At 40.6% G+C, this 8079-nt stretch overlaps 1 protein-coding gene across 2 annotated transcripts in view; it reads right to left on the reverse strand.

The window, feature by feature from the left end:
• TANGO2 (transport and golgi organization 2 homolog) overlaps positions 1-6050 on the reverse strand; it is a 235388-nt gene extending 229338 nt beyond the window's left edge. Inside the window, exon 1 of one of the 2 annotated variants that reach the window (XM_063454422.1) lies at positions 5987-6050. The gene's annotated coding sequence lies outside the window, so the exon portion shown is untranslated. Of the gene's footprint in view, positions 1-1125; positions 1200-5986 lie in introns of those variants that run through there. The other variant, XM_063454424.1, reaches the window with a different exon arrangement.
• Positions 6051-8079: the final 2029 nt, after the last annotated feature.

Genomic DNA, 8079 nt, shown 5'->3' on the forward strand with positions numbered 1-8079 from the left:
TGTTACAAAGTCTTAAAGGGACATTATTCCCAAACGTCCCAATATGTCCACGGATGATTCTAAAAGGGCCAGCAGCAGCAATATAAACTAAAACATGCCCAAATATAGTTCAAAAGGGTCAGTACATTATGGTAGCAGTCCATAAGTCCCAAATTCAGTCCCTTAAAGGGCAATACCTCCCAGGGACCATAATCACTGGGCAGGAGGCTAGCAACCAGGCTTCTCCAGTTCTCAGTGGCGAGGTTGGTTCCGCCACACTCCTCCACCCGGTAAATAAAGGGTTAAAAAACATTTATTTGCTTACCTTAACCCAGCACCGATGTCCCTCAGTGCTGGGCCAATGCTCTGCCCCCTCCGACAGCCCGTGGACGAGCGGTTGCTAATGCACATGCGCGGCAAATGCCACATGCACATTAGATCTCAGCATTGAATCAATGCTTTCATATGGGGAAAAATCTGACGCTGGGTTTTCTCATGCAGAGCGTAAGGACATCCAGCATCAGATATCGGACCAAATGTCCGCTTCCTAGCCCACTAGAGGCTGACTTAGTGCCTGCAATGTAAACATTGCAGTTTCTCTGTAACTGCAATGTTTAACATTGTAGCACAAAGGTGCAAAAGGCACACTGCACCCAGACAACTTCAATAAACTGCCTACAGTGTGCCTTTAATTGTTTGGTTATGGTTTTTGTATTTTTCTATGTGTATGTGTCTGTGTGATTGCTAACAAACCAACCAAGCTATTAACAGTAATTTAAATGCCTCGTAAAATCTCCAAAATCAACTTGTTTCCCCTTCAACCTTCTGCCTCCATTTCCTTTGCAATCTTTGGACTGTTAGCAAACAACATATCTTGCTACGAATGTAAAAGAAAGTGTTGTAAATAGCCTGGTTCGCTTACCCTTTTGTGCTGATATTTTTTAAGTACATACTGTAATGCATGTAACCACATACCTGTAGAACACTGCAGAAAATGTCTTAATTTTACATAGTATTTTATACTAGTAACATGTCAATAATTTATTGCTTCACAAATGTGTTTAGTGGTCTTGGTGCTGGTTTTATACATTCAATGTCTGTTTCTATTCTCTCTATTACACGAGAAATATTACAAATGTCTTTGACCTGTGATTTTTCTGGGCAGAGTTTGCCTTCTCAATTCAAGATGTTATCCATCAGGCAATTGTTGAGATTGCAGTCATCAGACCTTTTAAAGACATGATGGTAGAATAAATATCCTGTCTGAATTTCTATAGCCATATGTTGTCTTTCTGTGAAATCTCAGACACTTTACAAAGTATATATATATATATATATATACACACATGTATGATACTGGAGTCAAAATGTATATTTCTCTGCTATGGGGCCTAAGCCAGTGTAAATAGAATGATACCAAGCAGTGGCGTACATATAGGGGTCACTCCAGGGAGCCCGGCCGCCCAGCAGACCCCTGTGACCGGGTACCACCCGCCATGTTTTGTGGCCCCGGCCTGTGCAGCAAACCACCAGGGCCACCTGATGTTAAGGCCACCTGATGAGTATGGATTTCCAGGGGGCCCGGTCAGCGCTGCCCGGTCACTCCTCCAAGCCATCAGAGAGCCGTGCGGGAGGAAGTCAGAGTGGGAACTCTGACTTCCATCAACCTGAGCCACCACTGGACCCCAGGGAAAGTCACCCTCCTGCACCTAAAAGGTAGGAAACAGGAGGGTGACAAACATTTTGTATATGTGTATGTCTGTGTGTATGTATGTGTGCCTGTCTGTATGTATGTATGTGTATTTGTATGTGTGTGTGTGTCTGTCTGTCTGTCTGTATGTGTCTGTCTGTATCTCTATGTATGTACGTGTGTGTGTGTGTGTGTGTGTGTCTCTGTCTGTCTGGAGGGGAGTGAGGGGGGGAATATTGTGGATTACATTTCCCATAAAGCACTTACAGACATAATGCTGGCAAAGCATCAATGGAGATGTATTCCAAAATATCTTGAGTTCTGAGGTTTGCTTACCAGTGGCCTGATGAGTGTAGAATAAGGAGGGGGTTTCTTGCTGAGTTCTAGCAACAACTCTGGTCATTCCTGCACACTGTTATTGTTTAAATTGAACATATGTTTGCAGGAAGAGGGCCTGCACACTTACTAAGGCCTTGTGGTGTCTAAATACAACTCTTGGGAAATGGCCCATAACACCACTCTGTGAATAATGAAAGAGGCCCCATGAAACCTAAATTACTAGCTTCATTTAAAATAGCTACATAAACAAAAGCAAAAATGTTCATAGTTGCGAGAGTCTGGTCTCTCTCAGATAACTTAACGGCAGGCCTACCAACTATTTAGGAGAGAGAGACCCCATTTTAGGGTCTTGTCCCAGCATCTACAATTTTGTTCCCTGGTGACCCACATTTGGGAAGAGCAGGAAAATGTCCCCAACCAGAACAGAGTGAGTGTATAATTAAGTACTGTAACAAACCACCTCTTTTACAGGTAGGATTTTGTCACAGACCTTACGGTAACCACGGCCTTCTAGGGTAATCAAAGTCCAGGACACATCCAGCTCAGTTTTTCTGATTTATTTGGTGCAAAATATACAGGTGCTTCAAAATAAAATAAACAAAACAAAATTCCTTGCTCTTGTTTGAGCACTTACTAAACATAGTAATCACTATCTTGAATTGGGTGGCTTTCCCACTTACCAATTTACAATAACAAAATATACATGCAAGACACACCATTCCTCTGGCTCTTTCTCTCTCACTCTGCAGCAGGCTGATCCCTTCTTTTAAAAGCCTGCCTGCTAATTGACCAGCTACAGGTGAGTATCAATTAGTTCACATCTCTGGAACTCCTAAGGTATATACACAAGATCTGGTCTGGCTGTTATATAGCAACTAGTGCTATTGGAGCACTGGCCCACCCTGCTCTCCAAATGCTCCGCCCCATAGACCCTTACCAGGGTTTGCAGAGTACCAGCAATGTATCTTGCAAACCGAACATCTCTCCCTGGGATATTTAATTGAAGTACCTCAGGCTGCTGTTTAGTAAAGCAGGCCTAATATATCTTCCCTCAACAATCATTCCACATTTTCTCTCACAGTACACACACACATTGTGGGCCAGAGGATCGTGCAAAGAGTGCTGCACACTGAGTGACATAAACCTTCTGTGTGTGGGCCCAGGCGGGCCTGCCTCCACTCCACCCCCACCCAGCCTGCTTTTTGGTCAGACCGGCCCATTTTGCATTGCCAATGATGTTGAGTCACTGAACGCATCCCAAGGTCCAACCACCCAAACACGATTGGAAACCTACAAACGTTGGGTAATATGGGATGACCATGCAGCACATCGCTCATTGAGCATTTCATCCATGTACACCATTATTTTGTTTGATGCCAGATCCTCTGAACTCATATAATTTTTTTTAACATTTATTTTGGTCCACGATGTTATTGACATTAGCCAGTTCTGTTTATTTTCAGTTTGCAGCTCGGTTTCATGACCTTTAAGGGGGCGTCTGGTTTTCCTTAAGCCCCACGAACCTTCGGTCTAGTTAGAACTAAACCTCTATATATTTTTTTTTTTCTATTTCAACATTTAGTTATTGGACACAGTCTGCCCTGACATTCTCAGCCTAGAAAGCAAGCCAATGCAAAGGTCTGAGAACATAATGTTAAAGCAATATTTTATTTAAAGTTATTCGGTAGTGAGTTATTCATTAAGGTCAAATTTAATGCCAAAATAGTTAAAATGAAGACAGAATATGGATTTTTTTTTCTAATTCATATTTCATTCATATTTTGACCTAAATTTTTTATTTCACTTTGAATTCCCCGCAATTTACATTTTAGTGAATAACCCTGAGACTTCTGTAGCATGAGTAGCACATTGATAAAGACACTCTATCCTTCATTCGTTTTTGGAAGGAGCAGCTGGTAGTACCACAGTTCAACTTACCACAGCGCAACTTAAAGGAGTAATACATTGGAGAAATCAAGTAACCCTGTAACCCACAGAGCTATTCCCTCATTGGTGGAAGCACATTACGAGGTTTAATCACCAAACGGGTAATTGTAGCAATTTGGAATATGAATAGCAATATTTAATCTAAAACAGCCAAGCTATTACTATACTTGAACTAAAGAATATTCAGAAATCAACTATTTTTGTCTAGTGTTTTTCGATTCGGTTTTTAATTTAGTACAACTTGTTGTTCAGTGAATAAACCCTTAGGTCTCCTTTTCTCATTATTTGCAGTAGCAGAATTACCCTGAACCATTATTGCTCATTGTGGTTTGTTCTACCTTTGCTTTCTCCATTAATTGCGGATATATGTCATGTTTGAAAAGGCCTACTCTTTATCATGTCATACGAGTGGATATTCACCTTTTAATTTTAATTTAATATGGACTGGCATAATACATTTTATAATTTGAAATATGTGTAGTTTAGATAATTTGACCTTTGTCTAAAAATCTAAATTACAAAAAAAAATCTAGACTTCTAACAAGCTGTAGATGTTGTATAAAACACATGAAATATTGAATAAATCCTTCACAAAATATGTTTTATGTTTGAAATATCAGTGGCAATTTGTGGCACTACAAACAACCCCACAAATTCTTTAAATTAAAGCTAACAGAGTTATTGACTTTATGCGTATTGTCACCATGTGCCACTCATAATTTTTGATGTGGACATTCCCAAATGTGCTGACGTCGAGCGTTATTCTGGCATTGATATTAACACGGAATGCTCTGTTTCATGCTTTATATGCTTCAACCCAATCTGCATCGATCAAACGAGGCAGGTTCTGATGTGTCCATGCAGATACAAATAGTATTAATAGTGAATTTGTAACATGTAAAGCTGGGGGGGTGGGGGTGGGGGAAAAGGAAGATCCCAGATCTTGTAGAACTACAACTCCCATGATGCTTTGCATGACTTTAGTATAGAAAAGCTTAATGGTAGCTGTAGTTTTAAAACATCTGGGGATCTACCTTTTGGACATCCCTGATGTAATGGGTCTCTCTAAGAACCATAACCACTTCAGCACCCTGTAGGATTTTGGTGCCAGGAGGTCCCACAGTAAGCAATTAAATCATTTTTGTTTTATTGTTCTATAAAGTTTTAAATGCAGATATAGATGTTGAAGTCCAGCAGAGAGTTAAATAATATCAGATCAGAAACACGAAACAAAACATGTCACAATAAAGCATATTGAAGTCCATTCACGAGAGATAATAATAATGGGAGAATGTCACATATCTAATACATAACCTTTACAATAAAAAGGTATACCTACAGGTATAATTATCAAGAAAGAATAAAGGTAAAGAGATGCAACACAACTTGACTACAACATCCCAGCAGGTGTGGATCAAGTACAGTTAGCTACAGAGTAGTAGATTAAATATATTATACATATTTCTACCCCTCTCCTCTTCCATGAAGGGAAAAAATACACAAATAAACATATGAATTAATATACAACCGGCCTGACTCTGTAGTATCAATTATCTTAAAGGATAGGCAATAAGGATGTGTGACGGTTTAGAAATATTAAACTAGGATCAAATATTTGAGTATTATGATTTTTGTCTAGTTTCAATTTGATTTCCTTAAGACCACTCATTTTTTTTCAAGTGCATTGTATCAGTCATTGAATAATGGGGATTCAGCCCTACTATCAATGTAAAGTACGATATTCAATATATCATAAAAATAAGCTTTTATATCTTGTAAGAGTGCTTAGATATGCAAATCAATATACACGGGTTAATAGATAAGATCTAAATATTTATTTGCCTCTCAAATACACAATCCGTTTTAAATACTCAGTGAGTTTATAAAAAAAACAAAACAATTAGCATCTCTAAAATGGTTTACACAGCATTTCTAGAACTCCTACATTTGTGGAGAACAAAATGACATGGTCATTAATGTTACACTTTATTCCTGCAAAATGCACAAAAAAGAAACTTAAATTGTGATTACCTTATGGCTCTGTGACACCCTGTATCTTCCTTAGCCTTCCTTCAACGATTAGCAACTAAGTAGAAAACCGTTTCCAGCATTTCACAATGCACCAGCTGGACTGGCTGAGTTGAGCAATGAGTTTGGAGTTCAGGAAATTACTATAGTTACAAAATGTTCTTATCTTTCTAATTCAAATCATCTCAAAGGGCATTTGGAAAGGAAATCATAATGCCTTCTAAACTGTTTCCCAGTGGCTTTTACTTTTGAAACCCCATTATGTCTAGATAATTGCTTATAACTAGGTAAAAAACTAAGCTGGACAGCTCAAAACGCACAGACTGAACCTTAAATGGTACCTACTTAAAGCGGCAAATGTTTAGGTTGAGAACCTATGCTGTAGGCCAGGGGTAGGCAACCTTTTAGCAGCACTGTGCCGAAATAGGATTGTGATGTCCCGTAGCGTGCCAGTCCTATTTTTTTAAATTGAGGTGTGTATGTTGACGTATTCTGCTTGTGTTATTTATACTGCAGTTGCTTTGTATCGTTGTATTTGTACGTATATGAGATATTATATTGTATATGTTCAGGAGTAGTTTGTGGTATCATGTATAATACCTATGAATGTGGGCTGTGTATGGGGGCTGCTTTGGAATTGTGTGTGTGGATGGATATTTCACATTGTGTATTTGGTAGTGTGTGTATGTGTGGGGCTGTTTGGGGTATTGCATGTGAGAGGCTGCATGTGGGGTTGTGTGCATGTATGTGGATTGTCAGTGGTGTTACGTTTGTGTGGATTGTGTGTATGTGTCACGACTACTAGTGTGGTCCAGCACACAGAAACTATGTAAACATACACATATACAAGGAAATGAAAAATAAAAGGACAGAGCGTAAACCGGACCTTAGAATGGCCGGACTAATACGCTAGAGACAGAGAATGGTCAAAGGGAAAGCCGAGGTCAAGGAAGCCAGAAAATACTCAATACCGTAAACACAAGCCAAGTCAGGGAAACCAGAATTCAGAATAACCAGGGAAAAGCCAAGATCAGGATACCAGGAAATCAGATACACGAATATAGAGCACTCTCAGGAAACCAGGAAACGGAAACCACGACAGGGCAAGGTACTGGGGTGAGTTAGGGATTTAAATATCCCTCTCTATGCTCTGATTGGTCAGAGGGCCGACCTCTGACCCCAAAACGTGCGTGTGCGTTGATGTCGTGACGTCACGCACACGTTAGTATAATTTTCGGGGGTGGAGCTAGAGATGGACGCGACCACGCGGTCGGCGCCATCTTGGATTTGGGCGCGATGCCCGGAAGACCTGGGGGAGCGGTTGCCGGCTCGCCGACGAGCAGGTAAGCCTGTGTTGTCGGCTAGGCTGTGCTGGTCGGGCACGGCCGTGTGACTCGGCGGGCCGGCGACCGCAACAGTATGTTTGTGTGTGGGTTGTTCGCATTATTTGTAGGAGGGGAGGGTTATTCTGCAGCTCTGTGTATATGTAGCAGTGTGGATGGCTTCCTTGGGTTCCAGTGGGGACAAGGCTGGCCAGGTATAGGTCAAGGACAGGAACTGCAACAGCAGCTGCGGGCTGCTCTACTCCAGTGTGGATTCCCATTCACAAGTGCTGGGAGGAAGTGATCTGAGATCACTACCTCTATGTACTGCAATGCCTAAATTGAGGATTGTTCTTCACCACCTTTTCGTATTAGCAGATATCTGAAGTTTCATTGGGACTCCTGATAAACTTTTACTTTAAAGGGACCACATAGGTAACTAGACCACACCTTTTTGACAGCCACTAGAGGTACTTCCCCTCTGAAAACCAAGTCAGGCTTGGTTCTTCAGTCAAATGCTGCTCATATACTCTCAGTACAAGAGTTTCTACATACCTACAGACTTACCTATTATTACTACCGAACAGTTCATTATCCTCTTTTGTTTTATTCGTTTGCAATTTCTTTTTTGTTTTTCTTTTTACATAGTTGTAAGCTTTTGTTTTAATTTGTATTTGCCATTTAACACTGGCATCGCTGTGAGGCAACAGGCTTACATTATAGCCCACAATTTAGCTTATGCTCATAACTGTGTCCTGGTCAGACTGGCTCATC

The sequence above is a fragment of the Pelobates fuscus genome, chromosome 5, assembly GCF_036172605.1.
Source record: "Pelobates fuscus isolate aPelFus1 chromosome 5, aPelFus1.pri, whole genome shotgun sequence".
Classification (NCBI taxonomy): Eukaryota; Metazoa; Chordata; class Amphibia; order Anura; family Pelobatidae; genus Pelobates; species Pelobates fuscus.